We start from the raw sequence: 13,968 nt of genomic DNA, 5'->3' as shown, positions 1-13,968 counted from the left end.
GTCGCATTAGGGAAATCTCGGTGTAAATCTGCTCCTGGTTTCTTCTAAGGCGGACCCCTACCCCCCCGCTTCCACCCTGAGGCACTATCAGCAGAATGAATCACTCGATAGATTAAGGCTTGCAGTCGCACAAGGCTGTCAGTTGTCAAGCTGTGCGTCTGTAATGGGGCTGAAAAAGTGAATCCTTTCACAGCACTGCAAACTCTCTGAAGACTTTTCTAAAAACCCAGCTAAAAACGGACAGCTTTTGCCGACATCATATTCATCATAGTTGCTGTGGTCCTGGATCTCAGACTCCCACTGTTCTGTGATGTTGGCTAGCTCACTACTGAAGATTGCCTTCCCTGTCGGTTAAAAAAAAAGCTTATAGTTATTTTTTTTTTTTTTTTTCGCCTGGTAGTTGCCTACTGGTCTTCAGCCCACCCATCCTAAGGCAAATACTATATCAATGTGTAAGACGGGAAAGAGATAGACTGTTGCAGTTGTAGTAGAGGTAGTTTTATAAATGATTCTCTAAAAACACCTGACTGATTGTGGTAGCTCTTCAGTCAGTAGCAATCTGTCTAATGCTTATAACGCCATCACTTACAAATAGTGTAGAATGGAAATATGGTTGCTGATCTGTAGAAAGACTCCTGGGGATTGGGACTATAGCACTGTACATGTTCCCATCTCATATTTCATGCTACTTCTCTTACTCATCCACTGAACACACAGCATTGATTTAAGGCCAGGATGCTGCCACCTGTCCTTGGAGTGACTAAAGGTCAGAGATTTCCCTGATTCATACTTGTTCTCTGGGCCTGTCAGGTAAGAAAGGCCAGTGGTGCCTGTGGCTGGCTGTCACCACAGGGATAGGCCGTCATTTGGAAGGTCATTGTCACCCCCTTCCCCACTGCCCCTCCACTTCGACCAATGGGCACGATATGTCAGTGTGAGGAATTTTAACCTTGAAACCCAAGACATCTAGCTTTAATCTTCCCCCAGTCTCCTGGGTCCTTCTGTTTCACATCGGATACTAACCCTTGAAAAATGCATGCTATGGAGGGGGAATATCAAAGGTTAGTTTTACCTTGGCCTCATGTCCACATTTAGAATTTTGTTTTAAATTTTTTTTAATTCTGTTAATAATAAGAAGACAAAGCATTGAGTCCACAGTGTGCTCATTGGCTCTAGATGTTGAATGAAAATTGTGTGTTTTCTGTGAGACATTGGCATGTTTTGAATGGTGCCGAGACTGTTGTAGTGGTACTGTGTGGGTCCCCACTGGCTCTGCCATTATCAGGAGCTACTGCCTGTCTAAAGAATTATTGAGTTCAGAGTTGACTTTCCACCTGATGGGAGTACTTATAAAACAAGTAAATGCTACAATTACATTTGGTTGTTAAGTTCCCACTAATTTATCTTATTCTGATTGTAATTATAGCTTTCAATACAAAACAAAGAACAGTTATTTTGCGATAATCAAGACTAAAGAATGTTAAGAGTAAAGTGACCTACCTGACTGTTGAAGTGATGAGACAAAGTGAAGCTTCTACCATGGTCATGAGCGGAGGAACACTGCCCTACCCCAACTAAGTCATCTTCTAATGTTGGAGTGGGGTTTCAGGCTTTCAAGCAATGTCACACTGCTCATTGGGAATGCCTGTAAATATCACATGCCTGTTCATATCATATGTCCACTCCAAACAGCTGACTTTTTCCTCTTTCACACTTACTGCTGTCGATATCATACTTTACTTGATCTTATTCCCAAGGCAACTGGCTGCTGTTTTGGGAAAGTTATACTAAAATAGTCTCGGCTTTTACTTCAGGTTTCAGACAAACAAGGGTATGAAAGCATTGCAATTGGGGGCGTAGAAAGCCTTAGCCTTTGGGGAGGATTCAAGACATGAATGCCTTAGTCCCGACAGTAGAGCCACCAGAGCAGCGAGGCTCTTCCCCTGTGGCCCATTTGATGCGGTGATACGTGGGTGAGTGTGTGCACACTTCAAATCAGCACTTCAGTGGCAACAGAACACCCTCGAAGCAGAATCAAATACAGAATCCTGCTTTTTTTTGCACTCCAAACATGCGAGAGAGATTGCACATATTTAGAGAGCAAGAGGGAGTTCAAAGGGGAGCCAATCCAGTTCGATTATATAATTGAAACAAGTACATACAATGCAGTTAGATTATATAACTCTACCGTAGGTTTCCCGAAATATATTTCTCTTTTTTTGTGAGGTGAGGACACTGGTTTTAAGATGACACTTTCATTTAAGTGAAGAGCAGAGAGCTGACTGAACAATAGCCTGTTCGCAAAACCTGTGAAGCAATCATCTCTCTAATTTAATCTGTGTTATTTAGACACAATAGGTGCCTAATCCTCGTGCCCTCCCAAAGAAGCTTTCTGGGGAGTTCTACTAAAGCCATTTACTCTGCTTTTACCATCTCAATGTCCGTTTCCATGAGAAATTCAGGAATTACAGTGCAAAGCACTCTTTTGTGATTCTGTATTTGTAATGGTAAAGACCTTCTGCACACCCAGTGCCCAGATCACATTTAAATGTCTTAGCAAAGAGATTCTGCATAAGACTTACTCACAAAACTGCTGAGATGGACTTTCATCAAGGAGTCCTCAGGTGAGAATAAATTGACATGGTTGCTATCGATGATGACATGGCATACCCACTGTTATCCGTTTATAGGGAGTGTCTTTCTGAACATAGGCTGATAATGAGCATCTTAAATATAATTCAGATTCAAACTAAATGCAGGTCTCATTTACTACTCATTTAAGGCCAGTAAAGTGTATGTTGCATTATGAACTAATAGTTTTAAATAACTCTCACCTTCAAAATGGATTTTGCCTCAGTTGTTTGTAATCAGAAAACATTTCCTCGAGTCTCATAATACAGTACAATGATAGCAATAACCTGAGTGAAAATCTACACTGAGATTCTTTTCTGTCAGAGTGTCCTAGCACAAAATGGAGGACTGCAGTGAAGTGGGCTCATAGGTGCTCTGGAAGGCATTTTCAATTACTGTGAATGTTGTTTGACGAGCTCATGGAGCAATTACCATACATATCCTATCCAGGTTGTCTCCAGGATCTTTTTTTGAAAGCAAAAGACTATGCTGTTCCAGTGTACAGTATGAGACAGTATGCCCCTCATCCACGACAGAAGTGGATATTCTTAGTCAATTGGACATCCTGTTCCTTGGATCACAGTGTAACATTATGTTAAAGAAAATGAAGGGAGAAGCTTCTGTGGGTGTCTAATTGGGCCCTCACAAGAGGAGCCTCTTGAATCCCTGACAGTCTTTCAGATTAAGGTTGCTCATTTCTTCTGTCACTTGTCGTGTTTCTGTGATGCACTGCAAGGGATTATAATAATAATAATAATACATTTTATTTCACAGCGCCTTTCATGTCACTCAAGGACGCTTTACAATTTAAAACAGGAGCAAACAAATAACAAAACAATTAAAATTATCAAATGCAAGTAAAAACAGCATGGCAACTACAGTGAGAATGCAATCCTGAAAAGGTGGGTTTTGAGAGAGGATTTGAACTGAGGGAAGGAGTCAATGTTTCGGATGTCAGGTGGGAGTGAGTTCCAGAGTTTGGGAGCAGAGCGACTGAAAGCTCTGCTCCCCATGGTGGTAAGCCAGGCAGAGGGGACAGTTAGGTGGATGGAAGAGGAGGAGGGAGCGGGTGGAGGTGGCAGTGGCAGTGTGAAGGAGGTCAGACAGGTAAGGAGGGGCAAGGTTGTGGATGGCTTTAAAAGTATGAAGAAGAATTTTAAAGTTGATACGGAAGTGAATTGGAAGCCAGTGGATTATGTGCGTCATCTGGTCTTCATGACTATTAGGCTCCTATAAATCATTCTCATGAGTTTATGAGCAGTGACATGAAATGTTTTTCATCTGAAATCTCGTGCACTTCTACCCTTTTTACACACTACACATACCTCATCTTTTTTTTTAAAGAAATACAATTATAACAAACAATAATTTAGCAGTAGCAGTAGCAGTAGCAGTAGCAGTAGTAGTAGTAGTAATAGTAGTAGTAGTAGTAGTAGTAGTAATAATAGTAGTATTAGTAATAGTAGTAGTGTTGGTGGTATGAGTAGTGGTAGCAGTGCTACTGTAAGTAGTAGTGAGAGTAAAGACAGCAACTGCAGTCCTGTGACTGCAATACTTCAAAGTAGATTTGGAGGGATCTGGCTTTCTTCCACTGATTATTGTCTGTCAATCATGATGAAAAATGACGGTGATCACTTGACAACACGCAATCAATGCATGTGACGCCACTCCAAAATCTCTGTTGGAAACTGCTCACGGCACACAAAAACCTGTCAGGCTCCCAAGGACACCTGCTGCATTTCAAGGACAAAGAAGAGTTGCATCGATGTGAACACTCTCGGTCTTTAGGATGCATAAGCATGCTCCACAACGGAATGGGAAAAATCGGAGTTTGTCATCAGCTGCCACAGCAGGCATGATTGTAAGAAATGGAATACTAATCATTTTCTTAAACACCGTAGACTTATAGTTCGGACTAGTGGCACATATATCTACCACATTGTTATTTCATACCTCACTAAGATTTTTGATATGGTCTACTGGCCTTCTATTTTTTTCTATTGCAGTAGATCAGTGGTTCTCAAAGTGGGGGGCGCGCCCCCCTGGGGGGGCGCGAACACTCTCCAGGGGGGGCGCGATGTCACAGACGGAGAAAAAAAAAAACTACCGCCGACCTGTCACTGGTTAGTGAAAGCTCCCTCAGTGGCGAAATGCAAGGGGCTGGACTGACCCAAACAAATCAAATACGGTTTTGCTCCTGATCCACCAATCAAAACGGAGTTTTTTCATTTGAACGCGAGTTGCACCTAAGTTTCCGAGTATAAAAAAAAAAAACGCAGGCATTGGTAAGCTCTCACCCTGAGATGACTCTGCAGAGTTTGTTCAATTTCTCTTGTTTCCTGTATCATTCAGATATTCATTGCTTTATAAACAGTCTTTGTAAAGACTCACTCCTTCCTTAGTAATACCTTACTGCGCTTGCAGTAGGTCTATTCGTAGCCTATTCTAAGGAGTAATTTGCCCCAGTCTTTTGAAAAAGCTCGTAGCCCCGAGAGCTAGCCTAGCTAGCTACCTTTTCCCAACTGCAGCTAGCCCTTTTCTCCTTAACACCTACCTTTATATTTTTGTATCATCCACCGTGTTGCAACAAATAAAACACCAGCACTTGAATACTATTTTGTGCTGTCCCTGTCTACATTGTGTACAGTTAGTTTTGTTAGGAATCATTGCCTAGCACAGCCTTATCCTTATCCATGTCGTTCACTACCACACATACAAGAACACGACGTTGAAATTAGAACCTTATTAACTTCACACACACTGTATCAGCAAACAAACACAACTATGGACACGTTTCTGATTCGTAAAAGTCAGAAAGAGAAGCCTGTGGACTTCTTTAAACATGAACGTGTTCGTCCAGCAACAACGAACCACCATCTCCAAGCAGTGTCTGGAGGCATCTTATGTAGTTGCTCATAGAATTGCTAAGCTTGGCCAACTCCATACAATTGCCGAAACACTGATTTTGCCGGCCGCGCAAGACGTGTAGAATAGAAGCTAAACTCAGCGCAATACTTATGTCAAATGACATTGTATCACGCCGAATATCAGAAATCAGTTTGGGTCCTATTTCAAAGAGGACTACCGTTCATTCGCCTAAGTTCGGGATCCATTTCTCTGCTCAGCAGACGAGCTGTCAATAGACATGAAAGAGCAATTGAAGAGTGACAGTAGACTTAAGCATCTCCCCTATTTCGTCATTCTGGATAGCAATGATCACCTTTGCGACATAGCCTTAAAAATGCTCATCCTTTTCGCGTCGACATATTTGTGCCAGGCAGGCTTTTCAAGACTGACTGCGCTCAAAACTAAATACCGCAACCGCGCACAGATCGAGGATGACCTGAGGATATGTTTTCAAACATTGCCCCAAGATTTGAGAACCTTTGCAGTGCAAAGCAGGCTCATGTCTCACATTGACAGACCTGTAGGATTTTTTTTGTAAAGATCACAAGAGGCCCATAATAATAACAGTATCCAAATTATAGCAATAATAACACTAATTATTATTATGATAATAATACAATAATAATAATTGGTCGATAGTCATTAATTATAATAATAATAACATAATGATGGTGATAATAATGAATAGCCTACTAATAGGCCTACTATTACTGATAATAATAATAACAATAGTAATAATAATAATAAATAGTTATAATAATTGTCTGTATGGGCCTAACAATAGCCTAACCTTGACATGTCAGGCCTATCAATAACAATATGCTATCTATCTATCTATATATGGTGGTGTAGTTGAGGGTGGTGGCGGCGGGCCGCGCGCTGGGGGGGCCCCAACTACCCCTAACCAGCTTTGGGGGGGCCCAGCTTGCAAAAGTTTGAGAACCCCTGAGTAGATGAAAAGGGTTTCTGATTGTCGATCAAGTATTTGTATATATATCAGGACATCTACAAAGGTCCAATCACCAAGCTGTATTAGTACTCTGGACAATTGGACATAATGATTCCAGCTGGCTGAGGCTATCCTAAATACTATGCTACAAATACTACTGCAGTTTCACACGAACAAGATCAAATATGTTGTTTTTACAGGAGGAAATGGCCACGTGATAACCAGTTATTCTAGTGTACAGCATCCTTCAAACTGATATACAAAATTATGTTCTTTTTATTTAATTATGTTAGTCTCTCGGTATATAACATTCTAAACCCACTGTTATGGAATCTGTTGCCCAAAAGCATATCCAACATGTCACGGCTGACAGAGAGAGCGATGCTGTAGGAGCAGAGAGTGACACATGCACTGGTTGGGGCGCTATCCTTCTGCCATTTCAACAATACCCCCCAATTTAAAGTTGCTGCCAGAAAAGAGAAAACAAATGGCAAATCAATATATGGTGAGATCACATAATGCCTATAAAGTCTGATCCCTTATTTTATTTACTCACAAATATCAACACCTTTAGAAACAATCGCACGGATACAGCTGAAGTCTATACTGGAAAACTGACCCCATGAGTCTTGGCCAGTGAGCCACTTTCACCAACAAAGTGGACCTGGCATGCAGGGAAACAGCAGTTTTCCCCCCTCTTCCTGTCATCATTTTTTGAATTTACTGTGCCCAGCAGGAGAGTTAGGAGAGAGAGAGAGAGCTTTAGATAAACAGAGAGAGAGAGAGGGAGATGTGAAGAGAGAAAAAAGATGTGGAGTTGGCCCTGATCCTGAACACTGAGGGATGCTAATGTCCTTGGATGGAGCTGAAAGTCTGTCTGGAGCATAGGGGAGGCAAGCTGGCAGAGCTGGCATGGCAGCCTGGCTGAAGTCTGACTCTTGGGCTGTCTCTGCTGCTGTGCTGCTGTGCTGCTGTGCGGCTGTGCTGCTGTGCGGCTGTGCGGCTGTGCGGCTGTGCGGCTGTGCACGCGCTCTTGTAGGAGGCCAACACGGGTTAGGAACATGCTAATGACACGCAGTGGCGTTCATGTCAGGCTATGTCAGCATGTGGGAATAGTGTAAGCATTTAGTTCATGCTAATTTTAGTTTTTGCCTGAAGCCACATTGTAATTATAGTCCCTTCAAATTCATCCATGTTCATAATGCTTAGACAAGGGAAGCAAAGAGGGAGATTGCCATGTGCATTTGCAAAAGTCAAGTGAATGCACCTTCACATCATTAATGTCTTTTTGTGTCAAAGATGTGAGAAAAGATGTGAACATTTGTCTATGTTTTGTTTTCTGCTAATGCACTTTGTGTAATTTGTTTAATTGTGGTTGTGTGGGAGGGGTAGCAGTACACTTGTTATGTGTCTTGGGAACTGGTAGGTTTATGCTAATTTGACTGAAGAATAAATTATGTAGATTCCAGTTTGTGAGTAGTGGTGCCAAGTTGATACATGAACTCACGGTGACTTGTGCTTCCTCTTTTTTTATTGCTGAGTGTGACTTCAAAGGCTAGTCTGATCAAAGCTAGCAGAGGGGAAAAAAATCCCCAATGCTCTGCAGCAGAACGCGCTCACACAGCCTCCTCTGCTAGCAAAACAAAGGCAGCTAGGCATTTGATACTTTTTTTTTTTATTTTGCTAGCAAAAATGCTGTCAGACATTGCAACATTTCAATTGATTTTTTCTCCCATTTCTATTTTAGTCTACCAGCTATGACAGTGAATAAGTCATTAAAGAGCTTATGGTGTGTCCTAGATAAGCCATCAGCAGGCTGATGTGATGGGGTGCCCTGTTGTCAGAAATGAAAGCTCGCAGAGGAGGCCGTGGGAAGCAAACAACTATTTGTTTTGCCGTGAAACTTGGCATGCTATTGCACATGCTTGTTCAAGTTTCAAATGACCAGGGTTAGAATGGTTTCTTGTGGTTATTATATATGCTTAAAGTCTGCATCTTGGATTTGTGTTTACTTTGGAAGAATGGCATAGTTGAGTAACAAATCAGGCATCATTCCTTAGGGTTTCTCTGTACTCTATTACAGCAGTAAAGAAAATAACTATCACAACTATCTCTCATTCAATTCATTGGGCTTATCCATACCATATGATATTTGAGAAGAACCAGATAGTCTTTGTTGTCGGACAGATTCTTCAGTTGAGTATTTGAATGACAGTATACCACGATCTCTATCTCTGGAGCACCTGTCCTCTTCCTGCCTTTGAAAAGCCTTTAGGCACCTGTTCTGCTTTTCTATGGGGCGGGATAAAGCCTTCCATGTTGGCCTACATAGGGATCTTCAAACTGATGACTGATACCAGTACTCTCTCTAAGTGACAGTGACTTGAGGGCAAGGGTTTCCAAGGCGGCAGGTGTCCCTCAATCTGCTGGTCCACAGTCTCACCAGCAGCATCCAAGCCTGTTAGACATGGCTGCATGCATTTGGCATAACTCTCCGTTCTCTCTCTCCACCACAGTAGGAGCTCAACGCTGATGGGCTAATCCTGGCTGCTCAACACACCACTGATATGAGCAAAGTAGGTCACTTTTACAAAACGCTCCGCTATGAGCACCCCCTCCCGATGGTGGGTGTTTTTTTTTTCTTCTTCTTCCTCTATGAACTCTCGGTGACCCCGTTCGTGCGTGCGCTCACAATAGCGCCCAATCGGCTTTGCTGAACCAATGCAAATTAGGCTGACAGCCTCTCAAGGATCCTGATGTATGTATTTAAAAGTTCTGGGTTGGTTGCCTTGGCATACGCAAAATGGAAAGTTTCTTCGGTTTTAATTTGATATGGGCTTTCATAAGCAGCATGCAAATCCTATCTCCAAAATATGCCAATTCAGTGATGGTTTTTTCTTTTTTGTGTCCATTTTTAGCACGTCATAACAGACGGTTAAAAACAACAAACAGCAACATCAGAGCAGATTTCTTTCCAACGGCCTGACAGTACTGGGAGCAGTGACAAGATAGAGAGTTTCAAAAGCCAGCCCTCTCCAAATTCCTCAGAATTTCACGTTTTGATTAGCAGTCCCATTCCTCTGCTCCAAAGGAGTGTAGAGTGTCATCACATGTTTAGACTTATTAACTACCTGCACGGTGGAAAACGGATGTAAAGCAGAAGTCTTCCAGTAACATTCAAAATGTAAAAAGGGTTTCACTCTAATTCAAAATAATGAATTAAATCTTGATTAAAAATAGAATCTATTTTTTCTTCCAAGTTGGAATGATGAGGATAAAGCATTCAGGCTTTAAAGTATTCACCTCCTATAACAAATATAGATTAGATAGATTTGTTTTCTCGTATGTGATGCATTCAGGACAATCTTATGGATCACTGTTCAAACAATAAACAGTCCGATTTTCTGGGGAAACGCATCAAAATCAATAGAAATGAGTGATCCGTGCTGCAGTACTGTATAGTACATCCGTATTTCAGTGATGCTTGTCAAATTTATTTTTCACATTAGATACACATATTAAAATAGCCAAAAAGAACAGGGGGGTGTCTGCCAGTTATGATATCTCTTTGTGTTTTATTAGGAGTCAAAAGGCCTACCTTACTAAAGTCGTTTTACTAGGAGTCAAAACGTATACCTTACTAAAGTTGTTCACTTCTGAGTGTTTCCCAAACCATCTCTTAACAGGTCCCCAACAGAAACATTCATACGTATACCTTAGGAGGCTCCGTCCATGTTTCCAGAATCAATTATTGTCATTCACATAGGTTTGATTATGGGGGAGATAAGTATGATGGGCATGACTCAGATTGGAGCGCAGGTGATCATTATCAGAAAGAACATCAACAAGAAATACTATGCAAGTCCACAGAAACAAGTGACTCATTCAGAACCTGTTTCTGCCTAATGCAACAAGCAGCTATTTGGGCAAACAAACCAAAGCCCAGAACAAAGCCCAGAACAAAGCCCAGGATCAGTGAAACGCAAGATACAGATTCAGTTTCATATATATTCATAAATCTAAATTTGTGGCTATGTAGGCTATACAGCTACGCTCTACGCAGCACAGACAGTGAATAAAACAATCAGTTGCCTGTCATTCATTGGGGTCTCAGTGAGCAACAAAAAGTGAGACAGAATAGTTTGTATTTTACAGCATAGTACTCACTCAGCCTAAACCACAAATCAAGGTGTTGCTCTCCCATTTACCAATCGAATCACGTCTGTCAGTATAGTGACAATTTAAGATAGGCCAAAAGGAGTGCAATTTCTCTGCTTACAAATGGGATAAAACCGTTAAATATACATTTTCACTTTTCATTAAATATGTTTTGTTTTCTAACTCGGGCTACAGAAACAAACACATGAGTTGACATTTCACAGCGGGTCTGTCCGAGCTCAGTAATGTTGAATATGAAATACAACTAGAGTCGTGGTGCTAGTGATAGTGTCTTGCAAGAATCACTACCACATAGGTAGCCTATAGTAATAATGATTCATTGTGTATATGATGTAGAAGGCATAGGTTTCAAAAGTGCTGTGGACATAGATGGGGTTGTATATGACTGTACCTGTCACTGGCCTATTGCATGTCAGCCTATGATGAGCGTATCCTGAATACCAATGCACCACATTTCAAAGGTCATTGGGATTGTGGCGGCCTTTAAGACCTAAATTACATTCAGATGGAAGCCACAGAACGGAGTCAAACGCTAGTTGGTCACTGGTTCACATAAGACACATGGTAATGGTGGATGAGTACACTAATACAGAAAAAACTACTCAGGGCATTTACATGTAACACACTGACTCCCAATCGCTTACAGAAGATACACGCTGACATTAACCTAAAGAAACTACACAGGGGCATTTTCAGGTAACACACTGACTCCCAATCACTTACAGAAGATACACGCTGACATTAACCTAAAGAAGGGAAGCACGAATACACCTTTTGTGGAACATTAGACATTTCTACTCTATGGCGATTACAAATAGGAATTATGGGACAACGTTACGATATGCTAAAGACAAGTGGAATGTGTCTCTGTCAAATGACCAGTGGAGACAAACGCCGCAGTGAGAAAATCTCATTCATCAAAAGTATAAGAGATGTGCAGAGATTAGCGTAATTATTAGTGTATTATACAGTGTCTGAGGATGGAGTCCAGTGCCACTGTAAACATTGAAATCACAGAGCAGGCGACACATGACAAACCTGGGGGGATTCCAAAAAGCAGGTTTAACTAACTCCGAGCCTAACCCCGGACTCTGAGTTGATGAACCCTGAGATGGGAAGATCTTGAATTTTCAGTTGAACAGCTGAACTGAGTTAGTTCAATCAACTCTGAATTAAGCACGTGTCTGGAGTCGCCATGGCAACCGGCAAGAAAACAAGGTTGTCCTACTTCCCCCACTGGTGTCAGAAGTTAGAGATGTGCTATGGTGCATATGAGCACATTTTCTGAATGGTTCCCCACATCATCGGATTATTAGTAAAAGTTTTGCTGTAAAAATCACCATTTGTGCTGTTGGGCTTAAGGGGTTAAATTTGACATTTTCTTGCCAGTGACTTTACTAACAGCACAAACAATAATTTTGATGGCACAAACCAGCAGAAACAAACTGCAATACTTTTATTAATTTGTCAATAAGTCAATAAGTTTGACTGTACTCTATTCATTTAAGAGTTAATCATAAATTCTTTAAATATGGGAAAAAGTGGTGGAATATTATTCCCCCTAATGAACTTCACGTATCTTTCTTCTATATTCTTCATAAATCATTTCCCTAATACCTTATGTAGTTTGCTTCCATGCGTGTTTATTATTATATGTTAATATACTAACACCATGGCAGTGTTTATTATATATGTTAATATACTAACACCATGGCAGTGATAACACTTTGATTGTGTGAAGTGTGCTGGGCATATTTAATCATTTCTCAGTGACAATTTAACAGTTTAAGTAAGGGATAATGTATTGTCCAAAGGTCATTATCCGAAAATAAATCTCGACGGGGCGAACAGCACCCCGACGCGCAGCGGAGGGGTGTTGTTTTGTCCTGAAGGATTATTTGGATAATGACCATGGTGTTAGTATATTAACATTAGTTGCCGTTTCGTGATTTCCGCTAAGAAATAAATAGTTATTCAAGCAAATAGAACTGTTAAGTTTCAGGTGTTGTGTAGCAACCCATTACTTGCTGACTTAAAATTACAATGAGTCTGTTAGTACGTTAAATGACCGGACTACTTGCGGAATGATATGAAAGATGTGAATTAGAAGCACAAAACCCGTTGCCAATGACAGCGGTCAATATCTTTTCGCAGCAGTGAATATAAAGAAATTACAGACCTGCGAACGTTGGGATGGCCCATTCAAATCAACGGTACTTTTTGGGACATTCTGAAGAGCCGTATAATAAATATTTTTATAACATGCACTGATGACAAAACAAATGACACATGGCTTGTCATCGCAGCACGTCAGAATTCCTCATGATATGATTGGCTCAAAAGACACAAAATCAATGACACCCAGAAATGAGTGTGCTGTTTCACCTGGCCCACACAGGTGTCCTGCTACTCCGGCGTCCTCTGAGTGCATACATCCAAATAACAGTTCAACTCCTCCCTTTGATGTTGCACCATTCGGGGATTATCATTAAATCACACACGTAGCTCACAGCTCGTTGCCCTGGGGAATTAGAGACAGTGTGGCTGTGTAATGTCATTTTATGAGCCCAGTTCTCTCATCTTTGGCTCTTTACTCTTCCTTTTGTTCTGTTATACAGAATAAGGATCTTTATGGACCAAATTAAATTCCCAGTATTTTCATCTTTATTTTCAGGTGCTCTTTTAGCCTAGGGATGAATGAGTCTTCTGTGAACATGTCATGGCAGGGATTAAAGTGGAGCTCTGCCCCCTGCAGCAATGCCTTTAAAATGCACCAGACTGGGAACACCAGGCCCTGATACACACAAACACCCTAGTGTCTGTCTGTCTGTCTGTCTGTCTGTCTGTCTGTCTCTCTGTCTGTCTGTCTGTCTGTCTGTCTGTCTGTCTCATACTTGTATTGCGTATTTGTTGACATATTGTGTTAATACAGGTGACATAAACCACCATGCATTACTTTGGCAAAATTGAAGTTGTTCATGTGCGCATTAGAGCTTTGACAGTGATCTGAATAATGTAGTGAGCGGATGGATGGCAGGAGCTCTCTGCCTGCAGTTTAAGGCAATGAATCTGACTCCCTGAGTCCTTGAGGGGACAAGGGGAGTAGCGTTTCAGCTCCATGCCAAGATCAGTGTCCTGCTGTGGCGTAGTCTAGCTTAACTTTCTGGAACTCATTAGAGCAGAGCGATAAAACAAGGTGGTAACCCCCAGCACTTCCCCTCATCGCCTGCAGCACAAACTTGGTGCTCACAAATTAGCAGAAGACTATTCATTTGAAAGAGTCCCACCCACTGGCAATGGCA

At 41.4% G+C, this 13,968-nt stretch overlaps 1 protein-coding gene across 2 annotated transcripts in view; it reads left to right on the top strand.

Moving 5' to 3' along the window:
* The window catches only part of LOC105893398 (ephrin type-A receptor 6), a 124,434-nt gene that overhangs the window by 37,223 nt on the left and 73,243 nt on the right, over nucleotides 1–13,968 (top strand). The gene's annotated exons all lie outside the window — the stretch shown is intronic.

The sequence above is a fragment of the Clupea harengus genome, chromosome 2 (genome assembly GCF_900700415.2).
Source record: "Clupea harengus chromosome 2, Ch_v2.0.2, whole genome shotgun sequence".
NCBI lineage: Eukaryota > Metazoa > Chordata > Actinopteri > Clupeiformes > Clupeidae > Clupea > Clupea harengus.
This window is presented reverse-complemented; position numbering and strand designations above follow the sequence as displayed.